This window comes from Cynocephalus volans, chromosome 13, assembly GCF_027409185.1.
Source record: "Cynocephalus volans isolate mCynVol1 chromosome 13, mCynVol1.pri, whole genome shotgun sequence".
NCBI classification, from domain to species: Eukaryota; Metazoa; Chordata; class Mammalia; order Dermoptera; family Cynocephalidae; genus Cynocephalus; species Cynocephalus volans.
Window position 1 is genome coordinate 110,482,648 of NC_084472.1, and position 25,046 is coordinate 110,507,693.

At 38.6% G+C, this 25,046-nt stretch overlaps 1 long non-coding RNA gene across 1 annotated transcript; it reads left to right on the plus strand.

Moving 5' to 3' along the window:
- Positions 1–16,656: 16,656 nt before the first annotated feature.
- Positions 16,657–17,993, plus strand: LOC134361552 (uncharacterized). Its single transcript, XR_010021470.1, has 2 exons — positions 16,657–16,697; positions 17,865–17,993. It is a non-coding gene; the product is annotated as an uncharacterized LOC134361552 (long non-coding RNA).
- The last annotated feature ends 7,053 nt before the right edge of the window (positions 17,994–25,046 follow it).

Here is a 25,046-nt window from a genome sequence, read left to right on the forward strand (position 1 = left end):
TGGTTTTGGTATGATGTGTCTTTATTTTCATTAGTGTCAAGAGATGTTTTGTTTTCCTGTTTAATTTCTTTTTGCACCCATGAGTCATTCAGGAGCTGTTGTTTAATTTCCATGTGTTTGTATAGTTTTGAAAGTTTCATTTGTTATTGATTTCTCATTTTAATCCATTGTGGTCTGAAATGATACTTGTAATGATTTCAATGTTTTAAATTTTGTTGAGACTTGATTTGTGACCCAACGTGTTGTCTATCCTGGAGAATATTCCATATGCTGATGAAAAGGATGTATATTCTGTAGTTGTTGAATGAAATGTTCTCTAGATAACTACAAAGTCCAATTAGTCTAAAGCATAGTGTAAGTCCCATTTTTCTCTGTTAATTTTTTGCCATGATGATCTGTCCAATGCTGAGAGAGGTGTACTCAGGTTCCCCACTATTATGGTATTTGGGTCTATCTCTTTCTTTAGGTCTAATAGTGTTTGCTTTATATATCTGGATGCTCGTATTGAGTATATATGTATACATATTTATGGTTGTTATGTCTTCTTGCTGAATAGATCCCTTTATCATCATATAATGGCCTTTTTTTTTTTTGTCTCATGGTTTTTGGCTTAAAGTCTATTTTATCCAATATAAGAATAGCTATTCCTGCTCCTTTTTGGTTTCCATTCGTGTGGTAAATTTTTTTCCATCCCTTCACTATTAGTCTGTGTGCATCTTTACCAGTGAGACGAGTCTCTCAAAGACAGCATATAGTTGGGTCCTGCTTTAATCCAGTCATGAACTTTGTGTCTTTTGACTGTGGAATTTAATCCATATACATTTAGGGTTGTTATTGAGAGGTACTGTCTTCTTCTTATTTAATGGCTTTTTATATGGTTATTTAAATATCTTTGGTTCATTTTTTTTCCTTTTATTGTTTGGCTTCAGTTTTATTTATTTATTTGAGTTGTTATGGTATAGTTTCTCTCTCTTTTTCATTCGCACATCTGCTGTACCAATGGTGTTTGTTCTTTCTAGTGCATTCATGATGGTGATTATCATTTTGAGGGGTCCAGGTGCAGGACTCCTTTAAGGATTTCTTATAGAGCTGGTTGCATGGTGGTGAACTCCTGCAGCTTTTTTCATCTGAGAAATACACTATTTCCTCTTTATTTCTGAAGGATAGACTTGCTGGGTAAAGAATCATTGGCTGGCATTTTTTTTTCTTTTGGTACTTTGATATATCATCTCAATTTCCTCTGGCCTGTAGAGTTTCTGTTGAGAAGTCTGCTGCTAGTCTGATGAGGATTCCCTTTTAGGTGACTTGATGCCTTTCTTTTGCTATTTTTAGGATTCCCTGTTTTTCTTTGACTTTTGACAGTTTGACTACAGTATGTCTTGGAGAGGACCTTTTTGAGTTGAATCTGTTTGGGAACATTTAAGCCTCTTGGATCTGGAAGTTCATGTCTCTACCAAATACCTTGGAAGTTTTTTGCTATTATTTCATTGAATATGTTTCAATGATTTTTCCTTTCTCTTCTCCCTTGAAAACACCCATGATATGAATGTTTGTCTGCTTAAGATGGTCTGCTAGCTCTCCAAGATTTTCTTCAGTTTTAAAATTCTTCTTTCTTTATTTGTTGGTCTGCTTCAGTTATTTCAGAAAGATTGTCCTCAAGATAAGAAATGCTTTCTTCTGCTTTTTCTAGCCTCCTGCTTACACTCTCAATTGCAATTTTTATTTCATTGAATGTGTCTTTCAGTTCCAGGAGTTCTGCTGCATTCTTTTTTTATGGATTTTATCTCTTAGTAAATTTCATCTTTCAAGTCCTAGATTTTTTTTCTTGTTTCATCGTGTTGTCTAAATGAGTCTTTCTGTATCTCACTGAATTTAAGTTTGTTACTCATAATTCCTTTTCAGACATTTCAAGGGTTTCCTGCTCTATGGGGTCTTGAGAATTATTGTATGCCTTTGGTAGTGTCATATTTTCTTTTCTTTTTTTTATATTTATAGTGTCTCTGTGTTGATTTCTAGTCATCTGGTTGAGCTGTTGCTTCTTCTATTACTTTGAAGTGTGCTTTGGGTAGAGAGATTGCCTCATGTAGATCTGTTTTATATTGACTGTTGAGTAGGGTGTGTTAGTATTGGTTCTGGGTAGACTCAGTGGTGTCATCTCTATGTGGGTACTTCAGTGTCAGGGTTGTGTGTTTGCCTCTGTGGTGTAGTCACTGGGACACTTAGTGATTTCTTGCTGAGATTAGTTGGGACATTGAGGATGTGGGCTAGCTCTCGAGATCTTGGGCAAAGTGCCTGGGTTCCTTGTCACAATTTGGCTGGGGTGAGTGACCCTAGGTAGACTTGCTGGCTCCCTGGGTATTAGTATCCCATGACCCAGATGGGTGTACTGGGTTAAACTGGATCTCCTCAGTTTGAGTGAGTGACCCTGGGTAAGGTTTCTCTTTCCTTGTTCCTCTAGGCCAAGGGTTCTCCTGGGTTCTTGCTTCCCTTGGTTGGGGGATGGGTTGGTGATGGCTGGGAATTTTTTCTGTATATTATTTGGCTATCCTGGGTTTCTGTGTTCTCCAGGTTCTCTATGTGTGACTCTCCCTGGGTGAAGGAATTCATGCTTAACTGCACTGCAGTGTAATTCCTCGTGTGAATTGTGTCACTGGGGTGTGGGTCTGCACTGGATTGCCTCTTTCTAGTGTCTCCATTTGTGACCCTTCTTGTGTTAATGCATGGTGGCAGTGGTGGGTCCTACCCTTGGCCAGTCTGACTGGTGCAGCAGTGGTGGTAGCAGTGTGTGTGGCTGCCAGTGGTGGCAGTAGCAGAAGCAGTGGTGCAAAGTGATAGCAGCTGGGGTCCCATACCCAGCCCATACCCAGCTAGGCTGGCTACTGCTTCAGCATTGGCAGGGTGTCACACCTGCTGCTGGTCTGGCTGATGTGGTGTCATGGGTGGGGGTTCTGCACCCAGTCGATCCAGCTTGTGTGATGGCAATGGTGGCAGCAGCCACACTGCATGTGACTATGGCAGGGGTCCCACATGTAGCATGGCTGGCTGGTGGGGAGGCTTGGGTAGGGGTCTTTGCATGGCTGGTCTGGCTGGTGCAGCTACATGAAAGGTCCGTGACAATGGCTGCCATATTGCAGGTGGCATCATCAGGAGGTCCCAGCTTCAGATGGGATGGCTTCTGTTTCAGCATTAGCAGGAGGTACCAACACTCCCAGCCAGTCCTGCTGGTGCAATGGGTATGGTGGTGACAGCTGCAGTGCATGCAGCTATGGAAGGGGAACCTACAGGTAGCTGAGCTGGCATGTTGAGATGGCTTGGGCAGAGGTCTTGCACGTTACTGTTCTGGTTGGTGTGATGGCATGGAGAGCTGCTAGCTAGCAAAGGCCACTGCACTGCAGGCAGCTGTGACAGGGGTCCCGTGCATCTCTGGGCTGACTGGTGCAGCAGTGTAGGCTGGGATTCTGTGCACAGCTGCCTGGTCAGAGCTGTAGTGCCAGTTTGGATGGCTACATGTGACAGCAGCATGAGATGGGGTGAAACTCATGGTGGGAAGGTGGGTGATGGTCCTAGGTCCAGACAGTGTCAGCCATGGTGGTGCTGGTAGCAGTGGGCCTGTTCTGGTCTTCTTCTGTGGGAGAAACATATCCTAGGTTTCTCTAGCCTGCCATCTTCACCTTTATACTTAAATTGTATTTTTTCTCTAAGTTAAAAAATTCTCAGCTATTATCTCTTCAATTATTGACTCTTCACTATTCTTTCTTCTCCTTCTGGAAGGTCTGTGCTTTAGGGTTTCTATTCTAGCCCCCACAGTGGTGGTAGTGGTTTTTTCTTTCTTCTCTTTCACTTCTTTCTTTCTTTTTGAGGCTAGAATAGGGCTTTTAAAATCTGAAATATAATTTATATATAGTGAAATTAATCATTTTTAGTATGTGCAGTTTTCTGATTTTTAGCAAATGCATATATATACCATTAACAACAACAGAAAAATAGAACAATTCTATAGAGCAATTTTATCATCCAAGAAATTTCTTCTCACCCCATGCACTGGCGGATCTGTCTTCTGTGCCTACAGTTTTGCCTATTTGAGAACTTTGTATAAACGGAATCATACATTATTCAGTCTTTTGAGTCTAGCTTCTTTCCCATAGCATAATGCATTTGAGATTTATCCATGTTATTATATGTATCAATAGTTGTTATTTTTTATATATAACTTTAGAGAGGTATAATTGATATACAGTAAATTGCACATATTTTCATTTTATTTGCTATGTAGTGATCATTTGAAAAATAACACTAATGAAACCATCAACACATTCAAGATTATGAAGGTATCTGTAATCTTCAATAATTTTCATGTGCCCCTTTGTCTTCCGTCCCTCTTGCCTTCACCCCTTTATTTATTCCCAGATAACAACTGATCTGTTCTTTGTCACAATAGTTTACTTTTCACCTTCTAGACTTTTTACAAATGAAATTATACAATATATACAATTATATATGTATTATATATGTAAAATACAATATATATTCTTGCCTGGCTTATTTCACTCATCATAATTATTTTGAGAATCGTGCATGTTCTTGTGTGAATTAATGGCTTGTTCCTTTTTATTGCTGAAAATTATTCAGTTGTGTAAATATACCATTTTTTAAAATCCATTCATCTGTTGATGAATATTTGGGTTATTTCCAGTTTTTAGCTGTTATAAATAAGGACTTCATTTCATTTATATTCCTTATGTATATTATTAGTAGGGAACATTCAGGTAAAAGTCTCCATGTGAACATGTGCTTTCTCTCTCTATGTTAATGCCCAGAAATAGAATGGCTGGGTAGGTGTATTTTCAATATTTAAAGAAAGAGCCGAACTGTTTTCCAATGCAGTTGTTTCATGATGTGTTTCAACCACCAGTGTATGAGAGTTCTAGTTTCTCCATATCCTTTTCCACACTTGCTATGTTCTAATTTTTTTAACTTAGTGATTTTTATAACGTGTCATGGTCTATCATTGTGATTTCAATTTGCATTTCTGTAATGACTAATGATATTTACAATTGTTTCATGTGGTTATTTGTGATCTCTATATCTTTTTGGAGAAATGCCTATTCATTATTTGCCTTATTATCATTATAATTATTTCATCTTTAATTTTCATTTTTGGCAGCTGGCTGGTATGAGAATCCAAACCACTGACCTTGGTGTTACAACACTGTGCTCTAACCAGCTGAGCTAACTTGCCAGCCCTATCTTTATTATTGAGTTGCTCAAATCATTTTTGAAATGGGTTGTTTATTGCATTTTGAGTGTTCTTCATATATTTTGGATATGCGTCCTTCATCATATATATGATTTGCAAATATGTTCTCCCAGTCAAAGACTTGTTTTTTCATTCTTTTAACAATCTTCCAAAGAGAAAACGTTTTAGATTTTTATGCAATCCAATGTATTCATTTCTTCTTTTATAGATAGTAATTTTGGTGTAGCTAAGAAATTCTTGCCTAACCCCAGTTCACAAAGATTTTCTTTCATGTTTTCTTCTAAAAGTTTCATAGTTTTAGGTTTTGCATTTAGATCTATATCTAATTTGAATTAATTTTGTGTAGGTTAAGAGGTATATGGATAGAGTTATTTCTCTGCATAAGAATGTCCAATTTCTCTAACACCATTTCTTTGAAGCTTTGTTTAGCACAATCAGAATAGTTACCACTAGTGAGGCTAGTGGTAACTCTACCCAAGTCACTGTGATTTATGAGATTTTTCAACTCAGGTGGTGGGAATATAAACTGTTCCCGACTCTGACTGACCATGAAAGATTGGATGAACGTTTTTACTATGGCTTAGGCAGTTTCCTCACTTCCAGGCACTGATGAGCATTCTGCAGAAGATGCAGTGGGGTCCTCCACAGTTCTCAAGGGCGTTCTCTAAGCATTCCCGTTCCTCTCTGTTGTTCTGCCACGTGAATTCTACCTGCCTTGGCCTCCCTAGACTCCCAATTCTACCACCTCAACTCAGGGAGACTGCTGGGCTTTGCCTGAGTCCACCTCACTGCACTGCAACCTGGAAACTATCTCCAGGCATTAGGGAGTGTCAGTCGTAGGACTCATCTTGTTTATTTTCCTTTCTCAGAGTTCACTATTCTTCACTGTCTAATATCCAATGTTTGAAAACCACTGTTTCATACATTTGGTCTGGATTTTCAGTTGTTTCAGGCAGTAGAGTAAATCCAGTTTGTTGCTCCATCTTGGCAAGTATTGGAAATATGCCATAATGGTTTATAACTTTACTTTCATATATTGTTTTTAATCATATTCTGTTTGTTTTCCTGAGATTACTCTTATTTCTCCAATTCTTCTTCCATGTCTGTCCTGTTCTAGACATATGGATTCTATTTCTGCAAAGGTTACTGTGGGGATTATAAATATTCTTACATATATGTGTTTTTTAAACAAATAATTTGTAGTTCTTAGTGTGTAAATTCATTGTTTGGCTGTGATGTTGACATTAACTCTTAGTGATTTGTAATCACAGATTCGTTTATCTTCAGTGGTTATAATTTTCCCATAAGAATTTTGCATGTGCTGTGTTGTGGAAACATATATGTGAGTTATTTCATTTTTGCTTCTCTTAAAGCAAAAATATGCAAAGCAATTACTATACATGGTTTTTAAGAATTTGTGAGAGTGTGACTGGGGTCCTGAAACTACACCTTTTGGAAGCTGGGATTCTTAATTCTCTCAGTAATGCATTTTTTCACCTACATCCACTCACTTTCCTGCTGCATTTCTAAGGCCGCTGGTCAGAATTTTTATTATTTATGTTTCATGAGTGATAAGGCCCTTTCTGGAGTCCAGGTATAGTTAAGAAGTATAGTTACAGGTTTTCCACATCCAAGGGCCTGGGATTTCAGCTTTTTCTAAGGCAGGGCTATTAAGTCTGTAGTCCCAAAGGTGTACGTCTGGTTTAATACTTCTGCAGTCGTTCAGCCTCAGCTCCTGTTTACTCTGTGAGGTTTCAGATTTATCATTTTTACTGACACCAGGAGAAGTCTTTCTTTGTTGTTAACCTCAATTGTACACTAAATGTTTGTGTTATGTTTTTTCCAGCACTACTCTATGTGAGGAATGAAAAGGGGAAATAGCTTTGCCAGACACTCTGCTAGATTGTCTAGAAGTCAGTACAGGCTTTAATTTACAAAACATAGTCATTTCTTCAACAATGAAGAAAAAAAAATAAGTTAAAAGTTGGGGTATATACAAGGATAGTTCAAAAAGTTCATGGAAAGATCCATATTATCTTTCAATTTTATTTTTTCACAAATTATTTGAAGCATTCTAATAAAGGTCAGAATTAGACATTCAGGGTAAAACCTATATTCTGTGTTTAGACGTGAAAAGGAAAAAGCAAATTTGTGATTTCTTGATGCTCTTCTTACTGTGGAATTTGAAATTTGCACTCTTTGTGTATGAGGTCTATGGGTAAATAAAATGTTATTTATTTGCATCTTTATTCAGGGACCTTTGGACTTTTTAAAATTTATTGGTATCTAGTCTTCTAAAAGAGATAATACTGCTTATAAAAACGACCTGACTTTCATTTATGAAGTTGGCAAGCTTTCTTAATAGTAACTTGAGACATTATTTTTAACTATTTATTTTTTTGATCCAGATTAGAAGGCAGCGTTCACACATACAGCAGCAAGTAAGTAAATAAGAGATTGTTTTTAAGAGGCATGTTGAAAATTAAGAATGAATTGATAATCACAATTAACTTTTAGATATTTTTTGAACAACCTCAATTGGTAATGTATTGAAATCCAGACTAAGAATGTATAGTAATTTAGTTTCTAATAAATTAATTCTTCCTTCATTTAATAAATGTTTACTGGAAGTTTACTCTGAGGAAACAAGGAATAAGATAGCTGTCTCTAATAGAAGATAGAATATGTGTAATTAGTCAAGAAAAAAATATAGAGTGCCCAGAAGTTACCCAACCTGGTTTATATTAGTACACTACTTTGTTAAACAAGCAAATGCCTGAAATTTGATGGATTGTGACAGAGCTCATGAATCTAGATATGTAAATTTCAGTAGTGATTATGGGTTGGGGAGAACCAATTACATTGACCTAACTTTTCTTTCTTTTTTTTTTTTAATCAACAACAAATAACCTTTTGTTCCTATTAATGTTTCTTAACCGTAAACCTAGTTCTCATTGTTTTATAACAGCCCATGAGTTGGACTCAGTATTTGCTTTCATGTGAAGACACATGCATTCTTCAATTTTAGAAAATTCCTAGACTTTATCTCTTTAAATTTTGACTCTCCTCTATTCTAAATCCCTTGAAATCCCTTCATGTCTTTTAACTGGTATTCTAGCTAACTGGTATATCTAGTATTCTGGGTGATTTCTCTAAACAATTTAAAAATCAGCAAGTCTTTTTTTAGCTCCATTATTTCTTTTTTAATATGTAATTAAATATATTTTATTTTTTAAGTGTAAAATTAAATGGGCTTTATTTCTTTTTTATTGAAACATAGTTGATTATACATATTTGTAAGGTACACAGTCACTAACCCTCCACCCCCTTTCCTTCCTCTAGTAACCAGTTCTGTTCTCTCCTTTTGAAAGCTCTGTGCATTATTGTATTGTGATTGCTCTTTCTTTCTTTTTTTTGTTCCCACTTATGAGTGAGGACATGTGATATTTCTCTTTCTGTGCCTGGCTTATTTCACTTAACATAATTTTCTCCAAGCTCATCCATGTTGTTGTGAATGGTAGAATTGCATTCTTTTTTTTAATGCTTTTTTTTATTGGTATATATACACAATATGTCATTGTGTATATATACCACATTTTCCTCATTCAGTCATCTGTTATGGATATTTAGGTTAGTTCCAAATCTTGGTTATAGTAAATACAGCTGCAATAAACATGGGAAGCAGGTATCTCTTCGACAGGATCTTTTCCAGTCCTCTGGGTATACACCCAGTAGAGGGATTGCTGGAGCATATGTTAGCTCTATCTGTAGTTGTTTGAGAAGCCTCCATAATGTTTTCCAAAATGGCTGTGCTAGTTTATAGTCCCACCAACAGGGTAAAAGCATTCAACTTTCTCCACATCCTTGCCAGCATTTGTTATTCTCTGTCTATTTGACAATGGCCAGTCTAACTGGGGTGAGATGATATCTCATTTGGTTTTGAGGTCTTATTGATAAAGTCTTTGCCTTTAGAAAGAAAGGAAGAAAGAAAAAAGAAAGAACAATCACAATACATTGAATAATACATTGAACTTTCAGAAGGAGAGAACAGAACTGTGGTAAGATTTTGGTTAATGAACACAAAGAATGATTACATATTGTAATGATGAATATGCTAATTATCCTGATATGATCATCACATATTGTGCACAGTATTGATAGTCAACTCTGTACCTCTCATGTATGTATTATCAATTCTGTTTCAGTTAAAATATACGTAATATGAATCTTTCCATCCACAAAAATGAAGAAAATCAATGAGAGCTATCAGAAACCTTAAGCACACAAACCTCTGAACCATGGGTGTTTTGGAGGGGCAGAAGAAAGGAAAAAGCATTGAGAACATATTCAAAGAAATAACAGTGGAAACTCCTCAGGTATTGAGAGAGATGGACCCTAGATCCAAGAGGCCCTCAAAGATCCCCAAACAGATTGAATCCAGAAAGGTTCTCCTAGACACATATAGTCAAATTGTTAAAAATCAAAGACAAGGAGAGAATCCTAAAAACAGTAAGAAAAAAAGCATCATGCCACTTATAAGGGAGCCCCCATCAGACTAACAGCAGATTTCTCAGTCGAAACCTTACAGACCAGAAAAGAATGGGATGATATATTCAAAGAACTAAAAGAAAAATAACTACCAGCCAAGAATTCTGTACTAGGAATGGTTATTTTTCAGAAATGAAAGAAAAATAGCATATTTCCCAGGCAAACAAAAATTGTAGGAATTCACCACCACATGACCAGCCTTAGGAGAAATCCTCAAGGGACTCCTGCACCTGGAATCCAAAAAACAATAATCACCACTATGAATGCATGAGAAAAAACAAACCCATTGGTAGAATAAACGTGCAAACAGGAAAGAGAAAGAAGCTATTTCTTATCACCCCCCCAAAACCCAACAAATACCAAAGGCAAATAATCAAACAGAAAGAAAGGAACAAAAGATATTTAAAACAACCATATGAAAATCAATAAAATGCCAGGAGTAAGAAAATACCTTTCAGTAACAACTCTAAATGTAAATGGGTTAAATTCCATACTTGAAAGACATAGATGGGCTGAATGGATTTTAAAAGCAGCTCTTTTATTTCTTGTTTAATGAATTATGTTCCTGTTAACCTCTACTGAAGTTCTAAACATTATTTTTTGATGTCTTTGTTGTATTTCCTTTTAGCTTGCTCTGGCTGTTGACATTACATTTTAGTAGCTTTTTTTTCTTTTTAAAGTCATCTTAAGTGGCAATAATTGTCTCATGAGAATTTTGTATATACTGCTTTTTAGAAACCTCCTTGTCCAGGTTATTTCAAGTTTTGCCCTCCTAAGTAATGCATTTTTGTAACAATTTTTATGCCTGGGGTTCTAGAATTCATGGGAAGCATGAATTGATGTCCTGAACATGTACTTCATAAAGGTTTAAGTTTTCTATTTCTCTATGTGATGTTTTTATATCTATGTCCTAAGCCAATTTAAGTGCTAAGGGTTCCTGTGTCTCTAGGTGATTGTTTTCCATCCACATTTGTAAAGTAATTTTCCTGATGCATCTCAATGTCTAGAGTAAAAGTTTTTACTATCCTCATTTGATGGGTGGTATGGTCCTTCATGGCTCCCAGGTTTAGAGTTTGAGGTCAGTTTCAGCTTTCCAGGAAGTCTGAACTTCTGATAAGCTGTTGTGTATAATAGGTTCACCTTCCCCTGGAGTCTTTATCTTTAGTTAATAGTTAGCCTTTTGTATTTTCAATTTCCTCTCTCTCTCTTTTACTATAATTAGAAATGTCCTTTTCTTCCTTAAAATTTTAGTTAGTATTTTGTGTTCTTATTACCTCTGTGTGTGGGATAGGAGGGGAAATTGCCCTGTCAGCCCTGTCTGCATGATTGTCTAGAAGGTAGTACAGGTTTGAAGTCTTTACCGATGGTAATTTATTGATCAATGAATAAAACATTAGGTTGGAACCCGAAGGCCAGAATCAGGCATTCAAAATCAAGCATGTATTTTGTGCTGGGAAGTGATTAGGAGAAAAACAAATCTGTCTTCTTGCTCCTCTCCCTAGTGGGAGATTTGAAATTTACACTATTTGTGAACATAGTATGTGGGTAAATACGAATTTTACTTATTTGCACAACCTAATTTAGTAATATTTGGACTTATTAATTAATGGTGATTAGTGGTATAAAAGAGTTAATGCAAGTTATAAAATGATCTGACAATCATTGATTATGGAAGCACAGTTTTTTTAGTATTAATTTGGAGGCATTATTTTCACTCTCATTTAGATCCAGATCAGAAAGCAGCAGCCAAACAGATACTAGCAGGTATGTAAATTAGGAAGTATTTCTTACAATATGTTTGTGTTATAAGATGAACAAGATGAAAAAATTCATAATCAAAAATGAACTGCTAAGTATTAATTGAGTAGATACAATTGGTAAAGTACTACACCTAAAAACAACCTATTTGTATATACCAATCTAGTAACTAGTGATTTTTTTAATAAATAATTCAATCTCTTCTTTCCTTCAGTTTAATTAATGTATGCTGCGAATTTATTCTTGAGAAACAAATGAATAAATGGTTGAAGTGTTTAAGAAACTAACTCATAAACAGGATCTTTTTGTATTCTTTATACTGGAGTATACAAATGGGAAGTGTATTAGTCAGCTTTGTTGCTCATAACAGAATACCTGGAACTGGATGATTTATAAGAAAATAAAATTTATTGCTTACTGTTTCAGAGGCTGGAAAGTCCACAGTCCAGGGAATATATCTGGCAAGGTGACTGTACAGCAGTACAGGGTGTGACATGGCGAGAATGGCAGAGCAGAGAGAGAGTGAGCTAACCTCCTCATTGGCTCTCCTTTTAAAGCCCTCAGAATCATGCCCATGACCACCGTTAAGTCGTCAATTGGATTAATCCATTTACTAGGGCATGGTCCTCACAATCTAATCACCTCTTCAAGCTCCCACCATTTAATTACCGTAATAGGAGTTTCCATTTTCTTAACACTGTCACAGTGGGGGTTAAGTTTTGAATTCATGGACTTTGGGGACACAATTCAACCCACAGCATTCTGCCCCTGTCACCCCAAATTCATGTTCTTCTCACAGGTAAACACGGTCATTCCCTCCCTAAAGTCTTAACTTGTTTCAAATCAAAAGTCAAAGTCTGTACGTCCCATCTGTGAAATCCAAACAAGTTATCTACTTCCAAGATAAAATGGTGGGACAAAGGGTACATATTCCCATTCAAAAATGGAGACATAGGGCAAAAGAAAAGGGTAACAAGTCCTAAATAAGTTGAATTCCAGCACGGTAGGCATTAAATCTCTCACCTCACAAAGCATGCACATTGACTCCATGTTTGACGTCCTCTGCACATTGGTGCGGGGGTTCGGTACCCAAGTCCTCAGGAAGCTCCACTCCTATGGTTTTCCTGGTCTCAGGTCAGATTTAGCTTTTCCAGACTGGAATTACATACTGCTAGGTCTACAATTATTAGGTCTCCATGGTTGTCCTGCTCTCATGGCTCCATCGGACATGGGCTTGGTGTGGTTTTTCTGCTGCAACTCTGATTCCACATTTCTGTTTGGAATTGCTCTAGCAACAGCTCTTTGTGGTGACTCCACCCATGTGAGAGATCTTTTCCTGGGTCCCCAGGCTTTTTGATACATCCTTTGAAATTTGGGGGTGGCTCTAGCATTCTGTGAGCTCACAAACTTAACACCATGCGGACATCACCAAGGCTTCCAACTTGTACATTCTGAAATTGCAGGTCAGGCCACACTTGGAGCCAATTTACCTACATCTACAGCAATGAAAGTGGCCAGGGTGCAGGGACCAGCATCCCTAGGTGGCCCTAGGGAGCAAGCCCATGGAGGGTGCCTTGGGACTGTTCCCTGAGACCATTCTGTCTCTGAAGGCCTCTGGGCCTGTGATGGGAGGTACAGCCTCAAAGATCTCTGAAATTCCTTCAAAATCTTTTTTCCATTCTCTCGATAATCCCTTTCTACTGTACTAATCTCCTTAGCAAATGGTTGCTGGGCTATACCCTTGCTTTCATGACCAGGATGAAAGTTTTCCACTTTTGTACTCTCTTTCTTTTGAATTAAAAATGCTGGCTTTATGTTATGCCTTTTCTGCCATAACTCAGAGTAGGCTGTTGCAAGTAGCCAGGCAGCTTCCTGAATGCTTTGCTGCTTAGAAATTCCTTCCATCAAATATTTTGGTTCTTAACTCTCAAGTTCATCCCATAGAGCTCTTGGGCATGAACAGAACATAGCCATGTTCTTGCCATTTCATAGCAACAGTGACCTTTGCCGCAGTTTTCAATAATTTCCTTTTCATTTACATCTGAGGTCTTCTCAGAATGGCCTCTACTGTCCATATTTCTATTAGCATTCTGGTCAGCACTATTTAACCAGTCTCTAAGAAGATCCAAACTTCCATCTTTTTGTCTTTTTCTGAGTCCTCCAAACTCCTCCTACCTTTGCCTAACACCCAGTTCTAAAACTGCTTCCACATTTTCAAGTATTTGTTATAAGCAACACCCCAATTTTCTGGTCCCAATTTTCTGTTAGTGTATTTTTGTTGCTTATAACAGAAATGTTTAAAACTAGGTAATTTATAAAGAAGCAATATTTATTGCTTATAGATTCAGAGGTTAGGAAGTCCAAAGTCCAGGGAACATCTCTGGTGACAGGCTTGTTGGTTGGTAGTGACTCCACAGCAAAGCAGGGTGGCACATGGCAAGAATGGCATGGCAGAGAGAGAGAGAGAGAGACAAACCTCCTCATTTGCTCTAATTTTAAAGTCACCAGAACCACTACCATTATTCCAAGAACGGATCAATCCATTCATGTGGGTACAGTCTTCACAATCCAGTCACCTCTACAAGGCCCCACCTTTCAACTACCACAATAGGATTTATCACCCCCTTAACACTGTCACTGTAGGGACCAAGCCTCAATGAGTTTGAAGGGATGTCCAATCCACAGCAGGACGTTTACTTCTTTATTTGGAGAGTCTACAACCAGAAACTCAAAATAAGTGTTTGCAAACAACTGAGTGAATTCTTACCCAGGTCACTTTGGAGGAATTTTCTGAAATTAAAAAAAAAAAAAGTATCTGTGGAGATCCTAAATGTTTCTATTTTGAAGGTTTTTTAAAAAAAATACTATCCATTTCTTTTGATGTTTGAATTTTTTGTTTTGCTATGCTGTAGCTGTGGACATTAAACATACAGTAGTTTTTAATTTTAGATTTGTAAGCTCACCCTCAGAGGCAGCAATCCTCATGGAAATTCTGCATGCCCTGAGTTATAGAGGCATACATTGGGAGGAGGAGGTTGTTTTGTGTTTACCTCTCCTGGGGCATGAATGTTGCAATATTTTCCATGCTTGCTGGTTCATATTTGTGGGTAGTGAAATTGAGCAATGGAGGTTCTGCCCTAATACCTGAGGCCTGGGGTTTCTGTATCTCTGGGTGATCCTTTTTTGTCCACATGGCTGAGATAGTTCCCTTGTTGCATTTCTGAGTCCAGTTGTCATAGCTTTAATTGACTGCATGCAAGACTACCAGACTTGGGCAAAACAGCTCTGTTCCAGCTTTTTAAAATGTAAAGATCCATGCCCTCAGTGTTTTAAAACTATAATTATTAAAACCATGCCCCTTAGATATAAATAATTCATGGTTTTCCTCTGAGCTTCTAGTTTCTTCATTTTTGTACTGATAGATGTAAAGTCTTTCTGGCTATCAATCTCACTTGTGTCTTAAAGTTTTGTGCTGTTTTCTTTAGCTTTTCTATATGTGTGAAATAGGGGAAGTTTTACTACCAGTTCAGTCTGTCAGATTGCCCAGAAGTAAATGTGAGTTTTAATTTATAAAATGTAGCAATGTGTAAATCAACAAATAAAAAGATAACTTGGAGCCTGAAGGCCTGATTTAGGCATTTAGAGTTAAACTTATATTCTATGCTTTGAAGTGATAAAAAAAAAAAAAAAAAAATCTCTGCTATCATGATACTCTTCCCCACTGAAGAATTTCTATCTTGTGCTATATGTTGTACTTGCTGTTTGGCTAAACAAGAATGCTACTTATTTGCATGCCCCACGTGTTTAAAGTGTTAGTTTTGGTATAAAATGGCCTGCTCTTTATTCTCAAAGTAGGAAAGTTTCTTAGTATTAACTTCTAGACATTATTTTTATTTTTATTTAGATATAAGTCAGAAGATAGTGCCCAAGCACATACCAGTAGGTAAGCAACTTAGGAAATGTTTCTTATAAATAAATATGTTGAACACTAACAGTGAAAAAGTTAATAATTAAAAAACAGTTGCTTGATTTTTTTCAAGGAGCCACAATTGATAAGGTAGTGAACCAAAATCAACTTGTTAATAATTCCCATTTTAGGAGCAAGTATTAATTAATTTAATCTTTAAAATTTTTTTTACTTTGTCAAAGATCAGTTGGCTGAAAGTATGTGGGCTGATTTCCGGGTTCTCAGTTCTGTTCCATTGGTCTGAGTGTCTGTTTTTATGCTGGTACCATGCTGTTTTGGTTACTACAGCTTTGCAGTATAGTTTGAAGTCAGGGAGTGTTATGCCTCTGCCTTTTATTTATTTATTTATTTATCTGCTCAGGATTGCTTTGGCTATTTGGGGTCTTTTGTTGTTCCATGTGAATGTTAGAATTGTTTTTTCTGTGAAGAATGTCATTGGTATTTTGATGGAGATTGCATTGAATCTGTGAATTGCTTTGGGTAGTATAGACATTTTTACAATGTTAATCCTTACAATCCAAGAGCATAGAATATCTTTCCATCGTTTTGTGTCTTCATTAATTTCTTTCAGTATTGGTTTGTAGTTCTCATTGCAGAGATTTTTTTTACCTCCTTTGTTAGATTCCTAGGTTTTTTTTTTTTGTGTGTGTGTGTGTGACTGTTGTAAATGAGCTTACTTTCTTGATTTCTCTTTCTGTTAGCTCATTATTATAGTAGTAGTTTTGAACTACTAAGTTTGAAGATACAAAATATCAGAGCTAGGAAAGGATGGGAAGGGTAAAAGTATGCCACTGTTATCCCTAAATTCTCACTAATCTTACTATCTGTATTATCTTCTCTGTGAATTAATTTTGACTAATTCTTCTTCAATATAGTCTTTTTCTCTCCCATTCTTTTTGTTGGTGGATTAGAAATAAGGAATCTGTGAGTATAAAAATGAAAACTAGGCTGAGGAATTTTATTTTGACTTTTGATAATTATTACTATAAAAATAGAAATTTGGCAGATATTTCTTTTTTCACAACTTTGAAGGGAAGGAGGAAGAAATTGCCATTAAAAATAAACAAAACATAATTTTGACAAATTTTATTATATCAGTCTGAAAGTGTTGTTTTCTTATTTATTTAGATCCAAATCGCAGGGAAGTACCCAAACACATAACAGTAGGTAAGTACATTAGGAGGTGTATTAGTCTGTGTCTGTTGCTTATTACCAAATACCTGAAACTGGGTAATATATAAGAAAAAGAGGTTTATTTTTTACAGTTTTGGAGGCTGGGAAGTCCAAGGTCCAGGAGCACATCTGGTGAGGGCCTCCTTCTACAGCAGCTCAGGGTATCACATGAGGAGAATGTGCTGGGCAAGAGAGCTAAGCTTCTCACTCACTCTCCTTTTAAAGCCATCAAACCATGCTCATTACTCCATGAATGGATCAATCCATTCACAAGGGCACAGTCCTCACAATCTAATCACCGCTTAAGGGCCCCACCTTTCAAATCCCATAATTGGACTTCCCACTTAACACTGTTTCAGTGGGGGTCAAGTTTCCAGCACATGAACTTTTGGGGGATACATTTAACCACAGCAGGAGGTGTTCCTTAAAATAAATACATTTGAAATTAAAATGAAATTCTTATCTATAATTCATTTCTAAGTATTGATTGTTAAATGAATTGATGAATTATGGCACCATTAAATAACCTATTGATCTTTATTAATCTTGTTATTAGTGAGTATTTAAATAATTTAGTATGTTTTTTCTTCAGTTTAGTATCTTTCTTTCAAGTTTGTTGGAAACTTGCTTTTGTTGCTATAATGGAATTAAAGAGTTGACCCTAATAAGACATAAGATCTGTAAATTAGTTTATACAAGAAACTCATTCTGTACCATTTTGTCCATGAGGCACTGTAGGTACAGTGCTTAAAGACTGAGTTTTCAAGGGCCATAAAAAGTGTTAACATGAAAAACCAAAGATGATTTGCTCCAATGTATGGAAAAAAATTAATGTGTATTTCAATTTCTAAAAAAAAAAAGATATTAACTTAGTTGTTTTATTCATAAAAATTTTACTATATGTGAAAAATGTTAAATTTTCTCATTTGCAAGTACTTCTGATTAAATATCATGGTTCCCCGGAATTCATAGAAAATCGTAAATAAATTATCCATGGCCAAATAATTTCACAATCAAAATTATAAAAATTCTTTCAAGCATTCTTTTTTTCTGCCATAGGAGTTTTTCACTTGGCAGTGCCACAACTATTTGGATGTTCTGCAGTGGCAAGGAATTCGCTATTAGCACTTTGAGCATACGTGTTTTTGTTCTCTTCCACAGTAATGAGTAATTCCTTCAGAAGGCGATGGACGGTATCACCAGTGGCACTGAGAAATGAAGATGTCGCCTTTCCTCCCTGTGCACAGCTTAACAAAGCAATAAACTGAGTGTGGACCAGTTTGCATGTCAGCTTATCTGCTTCTTTCTTTCTCTTACTCTACCTCACAATTCAGCCCCTGGGGCTGGAGTTCTGCTCCTTCAGAGCCCTTAACTGAAAGTTGTCAGGACCAGCCACGGACAACGGACCACGATCCCCCTCCTGCTCTTTCCCACTGGACACAGCTATCTGCGTGCAAGTCCAGGAAACCCCCCACCAGCCTCCCTGGGACCCTCCCTGGGCTTCTGAGTGGAGGTCGTGTTCCTTCTGGGGCTGTACTTTTCGGTCCAGGCCTCCCACTCTCCTGGAACCTCTCCTGCGCCCCTCTCTGAAGACAGAGGCCCCTCCTGAAGGACCCAGAGAGCACGGGCCTGGGTCTCAGGGGCAAAGATGAACCCTTGGTCAGAGTTTAGTATGAGGATTGATAAAATGAATTAGAATAAGGTTCTCTCATTTTTCATTTTCTGAATGAATTTGTGTAAAACTGTTTAATTCTTCAATTAAATGCTTGGTAAAATTCACCAGTGAAGCTCTCTGGGACTGGAGACTTTCTGGTGAGAAGAGTTTTAATTTCAGATTCAGTCTGTTTAGCAGATAGAGGACCATTCAAATTTCCCATTTATTCTTGGATATTTTTTTTTGTCAGGTATTATATTTTTAAGGAAGTTTACCCATTTCATTTCATGGTCAATCTTTTAGCATATAGTTGTTCATAACATCCTTTTTAATGTCTACAGGATCTATAGTTACATCCCCTCTTTCATTCCTGATAAAGTGATACTTTTTTTTCTCTCTAATCAGTCTTGCTAGAGTTTATCCATTTAATTAATTTACTAATCTCTCCAGACCACCTCTTGGCTTTGTTGTTTTTCTCTATTGTATCCTGTTTTCTATTTTCTAGTTCATTGATTTCAATGTTACTAATTCTTTCTGGGTTTTTCTTTTTCTTTTTTGCGTGTGGCCTGTACAGGGATCAAACCTTGGAACACGGTGTTATCAGCACCGCGCTCTAACCAACCGACTGGCCTTCCTCGCTTCTTAAACTAAAGTTTAGGTTAATTCTAAACCTTATCTAATGCATTTAAAACATATAAATTTGCTCTCTGTAACTCTTTAGCTGCATTCCACAAAAATTAATATGTTGTATTCTTATTATTGTTCAGGTAAAAATATTTTATAATTTTTATTTTGATTTCTACTCTGAATTGTAGTTTACTTCAAAGCTAGTTTAATTCCAAATTTTTGGATATTTTCAGCTTATTCTTTTCTATTGATTTCTCAGTCATGGTCAGGGAAAATAATCATACTTATATGATTTCAATCTTTTGAAATTATTGTCTTATTTTACTGGCTGTGATCTATTTTGGTGAATGTTATTGTGAATGAACTGGGCCTCTTGCCTGATGAATAGCAAGTCATATACTGTCACTGGTCTTTGCAGCAGAGAAAAGGTTTTATTCACAAGGTAGCCAAGTGAGAAGATGGGAGAAATAAATCTCGAATTCACTTTCCTCATAGCAGGAAAGGAGGAATATTTATGGGGAAGTGGTCAGGGGTTGTGTGTGGTGTGGGAGATTGTGATTGATTAAAGGGTTTGAGGAAGTTCTTTAGTGATCTGTGCAGATGCAAGCCATTTGCATGTCTCTGCATGCGTTGCATGTTCAAAAATGCTGCCCTTACTAAGTCTGCCATATGCAGACTATCTGACTCCTCTCTGGCTTTCTCTAAAACCATTCTGCATTTTTCACAAGTGAGGAGGGTATTCAACAAATTTTGAACATCCACCAAAGTTGGATCGTGTATAGTAAAAATTGAGGGAAAGACATTTTTCATTTTTCTAGGGTCATAGCTATACTTGAGCATGTTGTTTCTCCAATTACATGCATCTGAAGTTGAAAAAGGGGGATGGACCCAAATCAATAGATGTCGTTGAGCATCTGTTCGTCTGATGGGCACTTGTCTCAAGGCTCATTACCCTGCCTGGATTTGGGTGACTTCCTGGCCAATTTGAGTATGCTGTTGGGCGTGTGAGGTGGAGATTATTCCTGCTCCATCCAGTTCTGACAAGATCTGGAGGCTTGGAGTAGCTGACTGCAGCCCCACCATGGAGCCACAGTGGCTTCTCCATAAAAGGGAGGAGCGGGGGTGGGGAAAAGTGTATTCAGTTGGGCTAGTAAGGCGTCATCTCTCCTTCTTGTGATTCAGGCAGGACTGGTTTCCTAGGTTGCCCTTACTGCTGAACCGCGATTTTACACATTTTTTGCTCAGGCTTATTTTGATACAATGACATAAAGGCTTGCACATATAGAATTTCATCCCATTTTAGTTCCCTTTTCCAAAACAAATCTAATTGCAGAATAGTATTATAATTAAAAAACATTTATGGCCATTTCTCCTTTGACCCTAGGGAGTACTGGGGTCAGGCAGTATTACAAAGAAAAAACAAAACAAAACAAAGCAAAAAACCCCATACCATTTCCTTTTATCTTCACAGGCTCATAAGCTAAAAGTTGCCCAGTTTTGGACTATGCACCCTAAGGGGCTGCATGAGTGAACCGAACTGTATTTCCCATTTTACCCCAGGGGTTTTAAATATACAATCAGTTTATTCAGAAGATGTTAGACACTTTACTTACAACAATAACAAGTTAAATACAATTCAAGATTTTTAAAAAAACACTAACTAGACATTCAGATGACAGAACTCACTACCATGTTGCAGACCTTGAATCTGATCCCCTCAGTTAGGGTGCTATGACAAAGCTAAAACTTACCCTTGCCTGCACCGGACACCTTTTATTCACACAAGGTGGGAAGGATTGACCTCTGGTCAGTAGTCAGGTGAGTGGATGCTCAGTCCCATGGAAGTGAAACGTACAGCTTCCCTGACTGAGTTAGGCCTCCCTGGCTGTCACCAGCAACTTCTTCAGGGTTTTCTGGGAAGGTGATGGACATAAACATAGACCTCACAAACAGGACAAACACCAACAAATATACATAGATCCAAACCAGTAGCCGAGGCTCCCTTTCGAGAGTCACAAAGATCTCCTTTCAGAGGCTGAAACCAAAGGGAAAGAAAAATAAGAGTCTTGTCACTTGTGTGAGGTGACTCATTGAGAGATGTCTTAAAAACCAAAAACCATTTTCTCCACTGCAGAGTTGAAACCGTGCACTGAAGGTTGCTGGCATCTCAGAGAAATCCCAGGGACTAGTCTCTGGAGAAAATTGTCCAGGCAGCTGCTCAGACATATCTAAGGGCTACAAATCCCAGCAAAGGGACACAAACCATAGGCAAGAGTCTAGGAAGGACTGCTGTCCTGTCTGGGGTGCCAATTTGTGACCAAGCTGGGTCCCTTGCCTGATGAACAGCAAGCCAAATACTGACACTGGTCTTTGCAGCACAGAAAAAGGTTTATTCATAGGTGGCCAAGAGAAGACGGGAGAAATAAATTTCAAATCTGCCTTCTCCACAGCATGAAAGAAAGAATATTTATGGGAAGGTGGTTAGGGGTGGTGTGAGGTGTGGGGGATCATGATTGGTTAAAGGGTTTTGAGAAAATTCTTCACTGATCTGCACTGGTGCAAGTCATGTGCCTGCCTCTGCATGGGTTGCATGTTCAAAAGTGGTGATAGTAGCATGATCTGCAGGTGGAGTTTGTGCCCTCTGATATCAAAAGGTCATCCATTGGACATTTGCACTGGCTCAGTAGAGAGGTCTGTGGGCTCAACCAGTTTAAACCAAATTTGTGCTGGGCCAAGCTAGCTCCAACAGTCCTGCAAAACACAGTAGGCAAATAACTCGTGGCTTCTGCACCAGAGGTGTTATCATAAAAGACAGAAAGGAAGAAACACAGCAAGAGGTTTGTTATGGAAATTTACTGAAAGAGTGAGCAATTTAAATGGAATAAATTTTAACTGAAAAGTCACCAGTTTCACTATGTGCACTAAAAATTGTTCATTTGCATTTTGCTGCTGTTGAATATATAAATGACAATTAATCATTTCTTAATAAGCGTTTTAGACATCTTTCTAATGATTTTTTTTTGCCTTGCTCTATCAATCCTTGAGAGATGTGTTATATTTCATTGCATGTGTCTTTAGGACTATTATGTTTTCCTGATGACTTGATCCTTTATAATGATGCAACTCTCTTGAATTCTGCTTTTTATGATATTAATATTACCATGCAGCTCCTTTTACAGTTAGTCTTTACATGGGATATCTTTTTTCATCCTTTGGATGGGCTGGGCTCCTACACCCTGGACAAGGACAGCCTCTACATCAGTGGTTATACCTATGAAGCCACTGCCCCAACTACCACCACTTGGGAGGTCAGCAAGGAGCCCTTCACGTTGAACTTCACCCTCAACAACCTGCGCTATTCGCAGACATGGGCCACCCTGGCTCCCTAAAGTTCAACATCAGGACAGGGTCATACAGCACCTGCTCAGTCTGGACCCCTGATACATGGGCTGCAGGGTCACTGCACTAAGGTCTGTGAAGAATGGTGCCCAGACACGGGTGGACATCCTCTGCTTCTACCGGCAGCCCCCGAGTGGCCCAGGTCTGCCTGCCAAGCAGGTGTCCCATGAGCTGAGCTGGCAGACCCGTGGCATCACCCAGCTGGGCCCCTGCTCTCTGGACAAAGACAGCCTCTACCTGAATGGTTATAATGAACGTGGACCAGATGAGCCTCCTACAGCTCCTCAGCTGGCACCACATTCCTGCCTTCTTCATCAGCACCTGTACAGCCAGAAGCCACCTCAGCCATGGGGCACATCCTAAAGACCCTCACACTCAACTTCACCATCTCCAACCTCCAGTATTCACCAGACATGGGCAATGACTCAGACATGTTCAACTCCACCGAGAGGATCCTGCAGCAGCTGCTTGGACCCTTGTTCCAGAAGAGCAGCCTGGGCCTCTTCTACTTGGGTTGCAGACTGATCTCCCTCAGGCCTGAGAAGGATGAGACAGCCACCAGCATGGATGCAGTCTGCACTTCCCACCCTGACCCCATGGGCCCCAGGTTGGACAGAGAGCGACTGTACTGGGAGCTGAGCCAGCTGACCCATGGCATCACCCAACTGGGTTTCTGTGCCTTGGACAGAGACAGTCTCTTTGTCAATGGCTATGCACCCCAGAACTTATTGATCCAGGGTGAGTACCAACTAAATTTCTGCGTCATCAACTGGAACCTCAGCAACCCAGACCCCACATCCTCGGAGTACACTGCCCTGCTGAGGGATATCCAGGACAAGGTCACCACACCCTACACAGGCAGCCAGCTACGAGACATATTCTGCTCCTGCCTGGTCACCAATGTGACACTGGGCTCCACGTTGGTCACTGTCAAGGCATTGCTCTCCTCCAATCTGGATCCTACCCTGGTGAAGCAAATCTTTCCAGATATGACCCTGAATGCCTCTTCCCACTGGCTGGGCACCACCGTCAGTTAACAGATCTGCATGTGACAGAAGTAGAGACAATGGCTCATCCACCAACAGAACAACCAACAACCACTCCCAGCTCCCAGTACTTCCAGCTGAATTTCACCATCACTAAACTACTATATTCCCAGGACTTAGCCCAACCAGGCACTGCCAAACACCAGTGGAACAAGAGAAGTATTGAAGACACGCTCAACCAGCTCTTCTGGAACAGCAGCATTAAGTTATTTTTCTGACTGCCAAGTTTTAACACTCAGGTCTGTCCTCCACAGCAACCACACCAGGGTAGACTCCCTGTGTAACTTCTCACCATTGACTTGGAGACTGGACAGAATCTCCATCTATGAGGAATTCCTGCAGATGACCTAGAATGGTGCCCAGCTGCAGAACTTCACCCTGGACAGGAACAGTGTCCTTGTGGATGGATATTCTCCCAACAGAATGATGCTTTAACTAGGAATTCTGAACTTCCCTTCTGGGGCATCATTCTCCTCTGCTTGGTGGGACTCCTGGGACTCATCACATGCCTGATCCGCTGGTGACCATGTGCCTGCAGAGGAAGGAGGGAGACTATGAGGTCTAGAGACGCCAGCTGGACTATTACCTGCCACACCTATACCTGAGGAAGCTGCAGTGATTGCATCTGCCCGAGGCCCCTTCTTCCCCAGCCAGGGTCCAAAGAAGCTTGGCTGGGGCAGAAATAAAACACATTGGTTGGACACAATCAAAACAACAACAACAACAACAACAAAACTTTCACTCCCACTACTGGGTATATACTCAAAGGAATGTAAATCAGTATGTCAAGGAGATATTTGCACACCCATGTTTACTAAAGCAATATTCACAATAGCCAAGATATGGAATCAACCCAAGTGTCCATCGACAGATGAATGGATAAAGAAAGTGTGGTGTAGAGACACACAATGAAATCCTGTCATTCATGGCAAGAGATGAGTTTGGAAGACATTAAGTGAAGTAACCCAAGAATAGAAAGAGAAATACTGCATGTTCTCAGTCATATATGGAAGCTAAGGAAGGTGATCACACAGAAGTAAAGAGTAGAGAGGCAGTTAACAGAGGCTGGAAAGTGTAGGGGGTTAAGGGGCTAGTGAGATGTTGGTTAATTGATACAAAAGTACAACTCGATAGGAGGAAAAATGTCTAGTGCACTGTAGGGTGACTATAGTTTACAACTTATTGTATACTTTCATTTAGCTAGAAGAGGGGATTTTGAATGTTTCCAAAACAAAGAAATGATAAGCATTTGAAGTGACTGAAAAAAGCCAGTTGTTGCCAGGGTTTCAGGGATGAGGGAGTGATGGAGAAATGAACAGGCAGAGCACAGAGGATTTTTAGGACAACAAACCTATTCTGTATGATAGTGTAATGGTGAATACATGACATGCATTTAGTAAAACCCAAAGAACTGTATAATACAAAGAGGGAAGTCTAATGTAAAATTAATAATAATATATCAGTATTAATTCATGCATTAGTCTGTTTCTGTTGCTTATAACAAAATACTTGAAACTGGGTGATTTATAAGAAAATGAAATTTATTGCTTACAGATTCAGAGGCTGGGAAGTCCAAATTCCAGGGAACACATCTGGTGAGGGTCCTCTTTGGTGGTG